Source organism: Lotus japonicus, chromosome 3, assembly GCF_012489685.1.
Source record: "Lotus japonicus ecotype B-129 chromosome 3, LjGifu_v1.2".
NCBI classification, from domain to species: domain Eukaryota; kingdom Viridiplantae; phylum Streptophyta; class Magnoliopsida; order Fabales; family Fabaceae; genus Lotus; species Lotus japonicus.
Window position 1 is genome coordinate 94,773,693 of NC_080043.1, and position 13,129 is coordinate 94,786,821.

The 13,129-nt window shown below is 40.8% G+C and overlaps 1 pseudogene; it reads right to left on the minus strand.

Annotated features, from left to right (window-relative positions):
* Window positions 1–243: 243 nt before the first annotated feature.
* LOC130745073 (BTB/POZ domain-containing protein POB1-like) lies at window positions 244–1,684 on the minus strand (annotated as a pseudogene).
* Between the last annotated feature and the right edge of the window lie 11,445 nt (window positions 1,685–13,129).

Below are 13,129 nucleotides of genomic sequence, written 5' to 3' on the forward strand. Positions count from 1 at the left end.
TATTCATGGCTAGAAATGAGTCCTAAAACTGCCAAATTCCAAAGGCAATCTTTCTATGCTTTCTAAATTAATAAAGATCAACCCCTTCAAAATAAAAACCTGAATATAACACTAGCATATAATCAAGTGCATAGTGCCTTAGTATTATTAAAGTTGTACACAGGATACATAAGTAGTTTAACAGAAATAAGAAATTAAAAGGCTACCAACTAAAATAAAAAATTCATAGACAGAAATAGGGCATCAACATTTGATGGTGAGCTCGGCTCTAAGATGGAGAACACCGTTAATGAAAAAAAGACTATCATCAGTAATGAAGTAATCCCATGGCATCGCAGCAAACAAGTTTTTACCAACAACCTTCCCTCCAGTAAATGTATAATTGTCTTTGTACTCCCTAACAAACTCCTCTTTGCGCTTGGACCTTGCAGCAAATTCATAGTCCACAGCTAAGCTTACTGAACTATTTTCCTTCATTCCCAAGAACAGCCCAAAGCAATGGAAAGAGCCCTCCTCCTGTTCATCCATGTTGCATTGGACTGATAGAAAAAACTCTTGTCCGCTCAAATGGAATGCCTGAGAATACAGTCGGCCAGATGGAAACAAAGTGGCACACTCCTCCTTCTTCAGATCCCAGTACACCACACGCTGCAACAAGGTGGCACATTCAAGTGTTACCACCTTGACAGGGCGATGCTTATATGCCCTCCCCACAAAACGACAATGGTTCAACTCTACTGCTGCTAGGGACTGTTGACGTTGGAGATGTAGAGGCTTTGCCTTGAAAATTAGAGCTTCAACTACAAGCGGTCTAAATTCATCACATGTTAAGACCTCCTTAAGTTTTTGGCATGTCATATAAGGGAAGCGAATTAAATGTGCAAGCCTAGCCAGAACTAGTGAGCGCTCTTTGCTCTTTGTTCTGTTTGGTGTAATGTTGTCTAGCCCATTGTAATACAAAGTCACATACAAAATCTTCTGAATCAACCTGGAGATGATCACTAGCCAAGACTAGCTCAATTCCAGAAAAAGGAAAGCCCATAACCTCTTCTGTTAAATCCTTGTATCGATCAAGGAGATACTGCTTTGCAGCATCAAACAGTGGTTGGAGGATTGAATCCGTGTGGGGAAGCTGGTGCTCCAGGTACAGTAATGCAAAGTCGGTTGTCATGGGCGAATTTCGCAATAACCAATTAGTACAATATCTGAGGCATGAAGGAACAACAAATTTATCAGCAGCTATAAGCACATGGAAAACCGCAGGTGGTGCAGAAATATTCAATTTATTGGTGTATATAAAACTGAGTAGCTCCATGAGGGCATCTTCTTCAGATGCATTAATCCTGAGCGTAATGTGTCCCTGTTCCGACTCCCTCATCCCATTAGAAAAAAGCTTGTGGAAGAAAGGGCTTTTAGCAGCCAGGATAACAGAACTGATATACAATGTTTTAACCCTAACAACTGTACCTGCACCTGAAGGAATTTGATTCCCGTTCAAAACTTGTTCATCGGGAAATGCAGAAACTTGTTCATCGGGAAATGCAGTAAGGTCCAAAACCTCTTCGAGTCTTCTCGTGCAGGAATCAGGTATGATCTCAATCCGGAGAACCCTATCCGAGAAATGGCTGTCATTGAAAGCGAAGCCAAAATCAAATTCAGCACCACCGGATCGCTCAGACTCCATCACCGAGATCCGACCTCCTTCCGTCAGTCAGCAGCGAAGTGGGAGAGGATTTATATAAGAGAGAAGACGAAACCCTAGAAATAATGGACTATGACTCACAAGGATGTTAAATATTTTAGGTTAATGTTCTATCGTTTTCTTTATTGTTTGGGCCCAATCTTATCTTGATACAATTCAAAAAAACAAAATAAATAGGCTTTGATATTTTACATTTATATGAACTAGTGTTTTTTTGTATTTGATACATTAATCAATACATTGATAAATATAATAAACAACAAATGAAATATAAGAGTCTGAAATGATGCGTAAAGTGGACAAAAAGTCTTAAATTGAAACATTTGTTGCATAAATTGAAATTCGTACAATTAAGTAGCTAATAAAAATATTGCTTTACCAAATCTCAAATTCTACTAAATATATCAGGGGATGGTTTAATGATGACTAATAAATAATAGCTGATTTAATCTACAGTGAAAAAAGAGAAAATATTTTTTATGAACGTGATTATGCAAGTTCGTTTTCACACAGTAAAATAAACAAAGCTTGATTCAGATCAAGAGAAAATCGTTTCACATCTATCTATCTATCTATCTATCTATCTATCTATCTATCTATCTATCTATCTATACTATACTATACTATACTATACTATACTATACTATACTATACTATACTATACTATACTATACTATACTATACTATACTATATATAAAAGCAGAGTTTCTGCCGCCTTGAGGGCAAACTGGTCATTCAATAATCCATTACACTACAACCTAATTTTCAGCATGGGTATTTTAGTAAAAATTCACATAGTTTTTCAAAGATTCAATCCTGACCGTTGATAACTTTGTGACAACTCTTCAACTTCAGGAGAAAAGTCAGTTTCATAGTAATCTCATTGTCTTTTGGCATTCCAAAATGAATTCACTAAGCTCAATTTTTTAGAACATTTGAAGAGACCTTCAATCTTCTTCAGTTTTTTAGACCTTCAATCTTCTTTAAACCTTAAACTACGAGTATAAATACCCCTTTGCTCCATACTATTTTTTGTGGTTTTCTTACCTTTATTTTGCTTCTTATTTGGTTTAAAGTAGATCAATCATTTACCCTTCAAGCTTGATCAAGCTTCCAAATGGTGAATGTTCTTCCATGTACTTTTTGCATTTCCCTTCTATTTTATCATTTTTTTTTATGTTTTCTCATTTTTTTAAAAAGTGAGTGGGTCTACAATGACTTGAGCTTCTAATTTCGAATATTATCGTTTGGTTTTTCTTAATTTCAGGTTCCAATTGTGCGAGTGGAGAAGAGTGTAAGATCAAGTTTTGATCGAGTAGTACAACTCTATGTTTTGATGATTACAAGTTAACCTTTTGATATGAACAATTGTGGTACTCTAACGTGTTTTTCTGAGTGTGCTATTTACAGGCTCTGACCTCAACTCAATCTCACACAAATCAGAAGCACTGTGTATAAAGAGTAACCCAAGCAACGCTTTCGCATTCACCATGTTCAGTATGAACAGTGGAAAAGCTTCAGAAGTTCTGAAGCTATACAAACTCTGATGTGGACTCAGTCGCTAGAAGCTCTGAAGATCCAGAAGTTCTGATAACCAAGAAACACTGAAGGTTCAGATGTTCTGATGGTGTAGAAGACTCTGAAGATCCAGAAGCTGAATAGTGGAAACTCTGAAGTCCAGAAGCAAGAAACTCTGAAGGCCATGTTCTTCCCTCTGAGTTCAGAATCAGAAGATACAATGGTCAGAGGATCTGTGCTTTCCCTCTGACTCTGATCAACCGGCTTCACAAGTTCCAATATGAAGTATTCCCCTGATCAGAAGTCTCCTAGGTTAAAAGGTCAAGTCGCTATCCAAGTACAAAAGCAAGTGTACCTTCCTGACGACCTACCTAACGTTCTCAGCCACAGCAGAAGCTGGATTTTCCAGAACTGCCCTCCAACGGTAGCATTTCCCATGCAACGCTCAACCCTAATCCTTGGAGTATATATAGAGGCTGAAGATTGAAAGAAGCGGTGTAGAAGTAACACATACGCGCAAGACATATTCAAAATATTCTAAGCTTTCTTTCATCTGAAATTCATTGAGTTTACTATTAGCTTTTTAGAAGCAAATCTCTTGTAAACATTTCTTTGATAAACAGTTTGTTTAGTTCCTTTAGGAGATCAAGGTTGATCGGATCCTAGAGAAGACTAAGAGAGTGAATCTTAGTGTGAGCTAAGTCAGTGTAATTGTTAGTCACTTGTAGGTTTCAAGTGCAGTTGTAACTCTTACCTGATTAGTGGATTGCCTTCATTCTAAGAAGGAAGAAATCACCTTAACGGGTGGACTGGAGTAGCTTGAGTGATTTATCAAGTGAACCAGGATAAAATCCTTGTGTGCTTCTCTATCTCTTATCTTTAGCACTTAAGTTCTCGAAAGATTTGTCAAAATCTTTAAGGTGGAAGTTTTGTACTGAAAACGTTATTCAAACCCCCCCCCCCTTCTACCGTTTTTCATACCTTCAAAGAGGACAAATGAGTTTGTTATGAGAAAACAAGCATTTTGAATAGAGCTCACGAGAGACGTTGAGAATATGAGTTTAGAAGAACTCATCAGCATTTTGAAATGCCATGAGCTGAAGCGCTCAGAGATGCAAGATCTGAGGAAAAAGTCCATAGCCTTGAAATCCAAATCTGAAAAGGCCAAGGTTGAGAAGTCAAAGGCTCTTCAAGCTGAAGAAGAAGAATCTGAAGAAGCATCAGAAGATTCTGATGAAGATGAGCTGACTCTGATCTCCAAGAGACTCAACCGCATCTGGAAGCACAGGCAGAGCAAGTTCAAAGGCTCTGGAAAGGCAAAAGGAAAGTATGAGTCCTCAGGCCAGAAGAAGTCTTCAATCAAGGAAGTCACATGTTTTGAGTGCAAAGAATCTGGGCACTACAAAAGTGATTGTCCAAAGTTGAAGAAAGACAAGAAGCCAAAGAAGCACTTCAAGACCAAGAAGAGTCTGATGGTGACATTCGATGAATCAGAGTCAGAGGATGTTGACTCTGATGGTGAAGTCCAAGGACTCATGGCCATTGTCAAAGACAAAGGAGCAGAGTCAAAGGAAGTTGTTGACTCTGACTCAGAATCAGAAGGAGATCCTAACTCAGACGATGAAAATGAGGTATTTGCTTCTTTCTCTACCTCTGAACTGAAACATGCTTTGTCTGATATCATGGATAAGTATAACTCCTTATTGTCTAAGCATAAAAAGTTGAAAAAGAACTTATCTGCTGTCTCCAAGACTCCTTCTGAACATGAGAAAATTATTTCTGATTTGAAAAATGAAAATCATGCTTTGGTAAATTCTAACTCTGTGCTTAAGAACCAGATTGCTAAGTTAGAAGAAATTGTTGCCTGTGATGCCTCTGATTGTAGAAATGAATCTAAGTATGAAAAGTCTTTTCAAAGATTCCTAGCTAAAAGCGTGGATAGAAGCTTAAGGGCTTCAATGATCTATGGCGTAAGCAGAAATGGAATGCATGGCATTGGCTATTCTAAACCAATTAGAAATGAGCCTTCTGTGTCTAAAGCTAAATCCTTGTATGAATGCTTTGTTCCCTCTTGTACCATATTGCCTGATCCTGTACCTGCTAAAGTTGCTAAACATCCTCTTAAAAAGGGATCTTTCTCTATGACTAAATATCATGCAAATATTCCTTTAAAATATTATGTTGAGACACCCAAGGTGATCAGAACCTCTGGGGTAACTAACAAAAGAGGACCCAGAAAGTGGGTACCTAAGGACAAGATTATCTATGTTGCAGATATCCTTGATAGCTCCACTGAAACACCAATCATGGTATCTGGACAGTGGATGCTCGCGTCACATGACGGGAGAAAAGCGTATGTTCCGAGAGCTGAAACTTAAGCCTGGAGGCGAAGTTGGCTTCGGAGGAAATGAAAAGGGTAAAATTGTTGGTACTGGTACTATTTGTGTAGATAGTAGCCCATGCATTGATAATGTTTTATTGGTAGACGGCTTAACACATAACTTATTGTCTATAAGTCAATTAGCTGACAAGGGTTATGATGTTATATTCAATCAAAAGTCCTGCCGGGCTGTAAGTCAGATCGATGGCTCTGTTCTATTTAACAGCAAGAGGAAGAACAACATCTATAAGATCAGATTATCTGAGTTGGAGGCTCAGAATGTGAAGTGCCTTCTGTCTGTTAATGAAGAGCAGTGGGTATGGCATAGACGGTTAGGGCATGCCAGTATGAGAAAGATTTCTCAGCTGAGCAAGCTAAACCTTGTCAGGGGCTTACCCAATCTGAAGTTCGCTTCAGACGCTCTTTGTGAAGCATGTCAGAAAGACAAATTCACAAAAGTCCCTTTCAAGGCAAAGAATGTTGTCTCAACCTCAAGGCCGTTGGAACTTCTGCATATCGACCTTTTTGGACCAGTGAAAACTGAGTCTATAGGTGGCAAGAGATATGGGATGGTTATCGTTGATGACTATAGCCGCTGGACATGGGTAAAGTTTCTAACCCGCAAGGATGAGTCTCATGCTGTGTTCTCTACCTTCATTGCTCAAGTGCAAAACGAGAAGGCTTGTAGGATTGTGCGTGTCAGAAGTGACCATGGTGGAGAGTTTGAGAATGACAAGTTTGAGAGTCTGTTTGATTCCTATGGAATTGCACATGATTTCTCTTGTCCCAGAACTCCTCAACAAAATGGTGTTGTTGAGAGGAAGAACAGAACTCTTCAGGAGATGGCTAGAACCATGCTCCAAGAAACTGGCATGGCTAAGCATTTTTGGGCAGAGGCAGTAAATACAGCATGTTACATTCAGAACAGAATCTCTGTGAGACCAATTCTGAATAAGACTCCTTATGAATTGTGGAAGAACATAAAACCCAACATTTCTTATTTTCATCCTTTTGGCTGTGTTTGTTATGTTCTCAATACTAAGGATAGATTGCATAAATTTGATGCTAAGTCTTCTAAGTGTCTATTACTTGGTTATTCTGATAGATCTAAAGGTTTTAGATTTTATAATACTGATGCTAAGACTATTGAAGAATCTATTCATGTTAGATTTGATGATAAGCTTGACTCTGACCAGTCAAAGCTAGTTGAAAAGTTTGCAGATTTAAGCATTAATGTTTCTGACAAAGGCAAAGCTCCAGAGGAAGTTGAGCCAGAGGAAGATGAACCAGAGGAAGAAGCTGGTCCCTCTAACTCACAAACTCTGAAGAAGAGCAGAATCACTGCAGCTCACCCTAAGGAATTGATTCTAGGCAACAAAGACGAACCAGTCAGAACCAGATCTGCCTTCAGACCCTCTGAAGAGACCTTGCTGAGTCTGAAAGGATTGGTGTCCTTAATTGAACCCAAGTCCATAGATGAAGCTCTTCAGGACAAGGATTGGATTCTGGCCATGGAAGAAGAATTGAATCAATTTTCCAAGAACGATGTTTGGAGCTTAGTGAAGAAGCCTGAGAGTGTCCATGTTATTGGAACGAAATGGGTATTCAGAAACAAGCTGAATGAGAAAGGAGATGTAGTCAGAAATAAGGCAAGGCTAGTTGCTCAAGGCTACAGCCAGCAGGAAGGAATAGACTACACTGAAACATTTGCTCCAGTAGCAAGACTGGAAGCAATCAGACTGTTGATCTCTTTCTCAGTAAATCACAACATAGTTCTACATCAGATGGACGTAAAGAGTGCCTTCCTAAATGGTTATATCTCAGAGGAAGTCTATGTTCATCAACCCCCAGGTTTTGAAGATGAAAAGAAACCAGACCATGTGTTCAAATTGAAGAAATCACTCTACGGTCTGAAGCAAGCTCCCAGAGCATGGTATGAGAGACTTAGCTCATTCCTTTTGGAGAATGAGTTTGTAAGGGGTAAAGTAGATACAACTCTTTTTTGCAAGACTTATAAAGATGATATCTTAATTGTGCAAATTTATGTTGTTGATATTATATTTGGTTCTGCTAATCAATCTCTATGCAAAGAATTTTCTGAGATGATGCAGGCTGAATTTGAGATGAGTATGATGGGAGAATTAAAGTACTTTCTGGGAATACAAGTTGATCAAACACCAGAAGGAACATATATCCATCAGAGCAAGTACACTAAAGAACTTCTGAAGAAGTTCAATATGCTGGAATCTACAGTGGCCAAGACTCCAATGCATCCAACATGCATTCTGGAGAAAGAAGATATAAGTGGTAAAGTATGTCAGAAGCTCTATCGTGGCATGATAGGTTCACTTCTATACTTAACTGCATCTAGGCCAGACATACTATTTAGTGTTCATTTATGTGCTCGATTCCAATCAGATCCAAGGGAAACCCACTTAACTGCTGTTAAGAGGATCCTAAGGTATCTGAAAGGCACCACTAACCTTGGCTTGATGTATAAGAAAACATCAGAGTATAAGCTTTCAGGTTATTGTGATGCTGATTATGCTGGAGATAGAACAGAGAGAAAAAGTACTTCCGGAAATTGTCAATTTCTGGGAAGCAATCTAGTCTCATGGGCAAGCAAGAGGCAATCAACCATTGCACTATCAACTGCAGAGGCAGAATATATCTCAGCAGCAATATGCAGCACTCAGATGCTCTGGATGAAACATCAGCTGGAGGATTATCAGATCCTTGAGAGCAATATCCCAATCTATTGTGATAACACTGCTGCAATCTCATTGAGTAAGAATCCTATCCTACATTCAAGGGCAAAGCACATTGAGGTAAAGTATCACTTTATTAGAGATTATGTACAGAAGGGCGTACTTCTTCTGAAGTTTGTTGATACTGACCATCAATGGGCAGATATCTTTACAAAGCCCTTAGCAGAGGATAGATTTAATTTTATTCTGAAAAATCTAAACATGGACTTTTGTCCAGAGTGAAGATGGATCAGAACCTCTGACTATGATACTTCTTGATCAGAAGATGTCTAGTCCAGAAGGTAACTCAATCAGAGTGTGTGTGCCCACTGGTACTGACTCTGAAGCTGAGACAACAACACGTGTGTCAGAATTTCTGATGCATAGTTCCTTGTGCCCGTGTGACAGTCTGTTATGATTGCGTGTAGATATGCTTATCTCCTGTGTGTGATTTGTGTATTTTACTGTTACTATCTATCTTTAATTTTCAGCCGTTGATCTTAAAGTGCTTTTTGAATCAACAACGGTTATTTGATAAAACCCACTATACACACACGTTCTCTTTCACTTCCGGTTTTCACTCTCGCTCTCTCTGCTTTTCAAAACCGCCTTTTTCTCGATTTCTCTCTCGATCTCTCTTCATCTTTCAACCTTCATCTTCTACCTCAAACCTTCAACCTCTTCAAAATGGTAAGACAAACCAGAAGATCTAATGCAGATGCACCTCAGTTCCCTCACATGGTAGTTGGTCTAGCAACGGGTCAAAGGGGCTTTGAGAACCCGGCACAAGAACAAGTTCAAGCTCAAGAGCAGATTGTTCCAATTGCAGAACGGGGCTGTGCCGTTCACTGCGTATTTGTTCCTGAGGAACTTCAAGTCCTGGCAGAATGGAGATTCGACCTCGACAACCTGGCTGCAAATGGGTATGATCTTCGTCCTGAAGTCCAAGCTCAAGGTTGGGGAAACTACTTCAACCGACTTCGAGGACCGGTGTATGAGAAACTGGTAAAGGAATTCTGGAAGCACGCAGACTGCGATGATACTCAGGTGGTCTCTCACATTCTTGGCAGAAAGATCATCATCACGGAGAAGTCATTCGTGAATCTGCTAGGTGCAGACACTGCTTATGGGTATCGGTTCCAATTCACTGAGTCGAAGCTGAAACCCAGCACCAAAGACAAAACCAACCAGGCCCTGTACACCACTTACAAACCGGGCAAGACGAGTTACAAGGTGATGGACCTTCACCCCAAACTCAGGATCTGGCACAAGATCCTGCTCAACTGCATAAACCAGAGACCGAAGGGCAGTTCCCCAGACTACATCAACTTCAACCAGAAGGCGATGTTGTTCTTCATCCAAGACAAGAGGAAGATCTGCCTTCCCTACTTCCTGTTCTCCTACTTGAAGGAATGTATCCGGAAGTCTAGGACTACTGCCTCCATCAAGTCAGCAATCAAGTATATCCCCTTTGGGAGACTGTTGTCTGATCTCTTGATTGAGAGTGGCCTCATTCAAGATCTGATCAATGCTGGTTGCACAGAGGATTTGAGCACCATTGTCAGTGATGTCTTCACTGCAAATTCTCTGAAGAAGATGGGTTTGGTCCAGAAGAAGATTGCTCCTGCTCATGAAGACACATCTTCTGAGATCAGAAGCAGAAGGATGCCTCTGAATGACTACCCTCTGTGGACTCAAGCAGACAATCCTGACGCCATCAGATGCTATGTTGAAGACCTAAGGGCTCAAGGATTCGAAATTGATCTTGATGAATTCTTCAGCAGACTGCCGCCAGCTCCAGAGTTTCCTTCTCCTCCCAAGAAGAAAGCTCAGAGGAAGATGGTTCTGGAAGAATCCTCAGAGGAATCTGATGTCCCTCTGGTCAAGAAGACGAAGAGAAAGCCTGATGATGGTGATGACAGTGATAGTGAGGATGGTCCTCCAAAGAAGAAGAAGAAGAAGGTCAGAATCGTGGTGAAGCCTACTCGGGTGGAACCAGCTGCTGAAGTGGTCAGAAGGACTGAACCTCCTGCCAGAGTGACTCGATCATCAGCACATTCAAGTAAGCCTGCACTTGCTTCTGATGATGATTTGAATTTATTTGATGCACTCCCTATTTCTGCTATGCTCAAACACTCCTCCAATCCCCTCACTCCTATTCCTGAATCCCAGCCAGCCGCACAAACCACCACTCCACCACATCCCCAAGATCTTCCTTCTTTCAACCTTCTCCTACTGAAGCACCTCTCTGGAATTTGCTTCAGAACCAACCCTCTAGGTCAGAAGAACCAACCTCTCTCCTCACCATTCCGTACGACCCATTACTTTCTGAACCAATCATCCATGAACAACCCGAGCCAAACCAAACAGAACCACAACCCAGAACGTCTGATCACTATGCTCCCAGAGCATCAGCACGTCCTGCTGCTAGAACCACGGATACAGACTCTTCAAAGCCTTTACACCTGTATCCTTCCCAACCAATGTTGCTGATTCTTCTCCCTCCAATAACTCTGAATCCATTCGAAAATTCATGGAGGTTAGAAAAGAAAAGGTGTCTACCTTGGAAGAATATTACCTAACTTGTCCAAGCCCTAGGAGATATCCTGGCCCTAGACCTGAACGTCTAGTAGACCCAGATGAACCTATCTTGGCTAATCCTTTACAAGAGGCAGACCCCTTGGTTCAACAAGCTCACCATGTCCCTGACCAACAAGAGCCTATTCAACCAGAACCTGAACCCGAACATCAGTGTCTAACCAATCCTCGGTTAGATCACCTCATCCTCTGGTTGAAACTTCAGACCCTCACCTTGGAACCTCTGAACCCAATGTTCCCATGATTAAAATTGGTTCTCCACAAGGTGTCTCTGAAGCTCATAGCAGCAATCACCCAGCCTCTCCTGAAACCAACCTCTCCATAATTCCCTATACTCACCTTCAACCCACATCTCTCTCTGAGTGCATCAATATTTTCTATCATGAAGCCTCCTGAGGCTCCGCAATGTGCACGGTCAGACTGACCTCGGTGAGAATGCTGAAAGTGTGGCTGATGAGTGGAACAATCTGAGCACTTGGCTAGTGGCTCAAGTTCCAATTATGATGCAGCTCCTGCATGCAGAGGGAAGTCAGAGCATTGCGGCTGCAAAGCAAAGGTTTGCTCGAAGGGTGGCTCTTCATGAACAAGAACAGAGAAATAAGCTTCTTGAAGCTATTGAAGAAGCCAAGAGAAAGAAAGAACAAGCAGAAGAAGCTGCACGTCAGGCAGCAGCTCAAGCTGAACAAGCCAGACTTGAGACAGAGCGACTTGAAGCTGAGGCTGAAGCTCTTAGATGCCAAGCACTTGCACCAGTTGTGTTTACTCCTGCTGCTTCTGCTTCCATTCCAGATCCTCAAGCTGCTCAGAATGTTCCTTCCAGTTCTACTCAGCCAAGCTCATCCAGACTCGACATCATGGAACAACGTCTGACACTCATGAATCCATGCTGATTGAGATGAAGCACATGATGATGGAACTTCTGCGACGCACTGACAAACCTTAGTTTTAGGATCTCTTCTTTTTCTTCTTTTTCGTTAACTTTGTTTTCCTTTTGTTAAACTCTGTTTCCTTTTTAATTTGTTCGTTTGTGATTATATATGCATATCTATATACTTGTGTCACATATGTTTGCTAAACTCGTTTTATTCATAATCTTTTTATGTTTACATCATACATTACTTCCCTATAAAGTCTAGAATGGAGGATCTCTCCTCATTCTTCTGCACTCCTGGCGCTGCTCTGACCTATCTTTCTCCAGACGCTCCAGTACATGCTGGATGTTGCTGAGCCTGTTCTTTAGCTCATCCCTCTCCAGAATCTCTTCTGAAGTCTTGAGCTTCTCTTCCAAACACTCTTTCTCTTCCAGCAGCTTGAGTTCAAGCCGGCTGAGTTTCTTGCACCTCCTCCACGAAGGCAAGAAATTCCTTCAGGTCTCTCTCCAACTCTGGACGCAGGTCCTCTTCCAGCAGTGTCCGTGTTAGCTCCGAGATGGTCGTTGTACCCTCTGGATGCCTGATGTTCAGGAACAAGTCCTCTTCAAAGGCCTTCTTCCTCAGCTCTTCTAGTGCTACGTTGTATGATGCCATTCTTTTTTTACTGAAAATTGTTCGAGGTGTGAAGCTTACCTTTTCTCTCCAACGCTTTTTATAGGCTTCACTTTCTCTCTGCAAGTTAATGCTCCTACAGTTTCTCGAGGTTAAGTTCTTGGTAACTGACCCTTCTATTTACTCACTTGACCGGTGGTAAACGTTCATCCCTTGCATTAACTCTTTTATTTATTTCGCCTAACTCTGATTTCTTACATCGTTTTCGTTTTCTTTAAACTTAGACCTTCTCTAAGGGGAGTACCTTGTACTTCAAGCTAAGTTTTTCACACCCCAGGCTTTTTGCTTATGACAAAAAGGGGGAGTAAACCTAGTTTTTGATGTGTAAGATGTGTTAGTGTGATTTATTTCTCTTTGGAGATTTTAAGAGTTCCACCTTCATGACCATAGATGTGTCACTGGGCAAATACAAAGGAATACATTTCACTTCTTCTGAAGTGATTATAAGTTGACTCTGATACCAAAGACTCTGATACCTTGTCCGTGACTCTGATTACTTATGCGCTCTGTTTACTCGATTTTCATCTATGTCATAAGTTTTTTCACTCTGAACTCTTATATATTTAGCTCAGAATCTAGACTTTACTAACGTTTTCATCAAGTATTAGATTCAGGGGGAGCTAAGTTCAGAATCAAGCA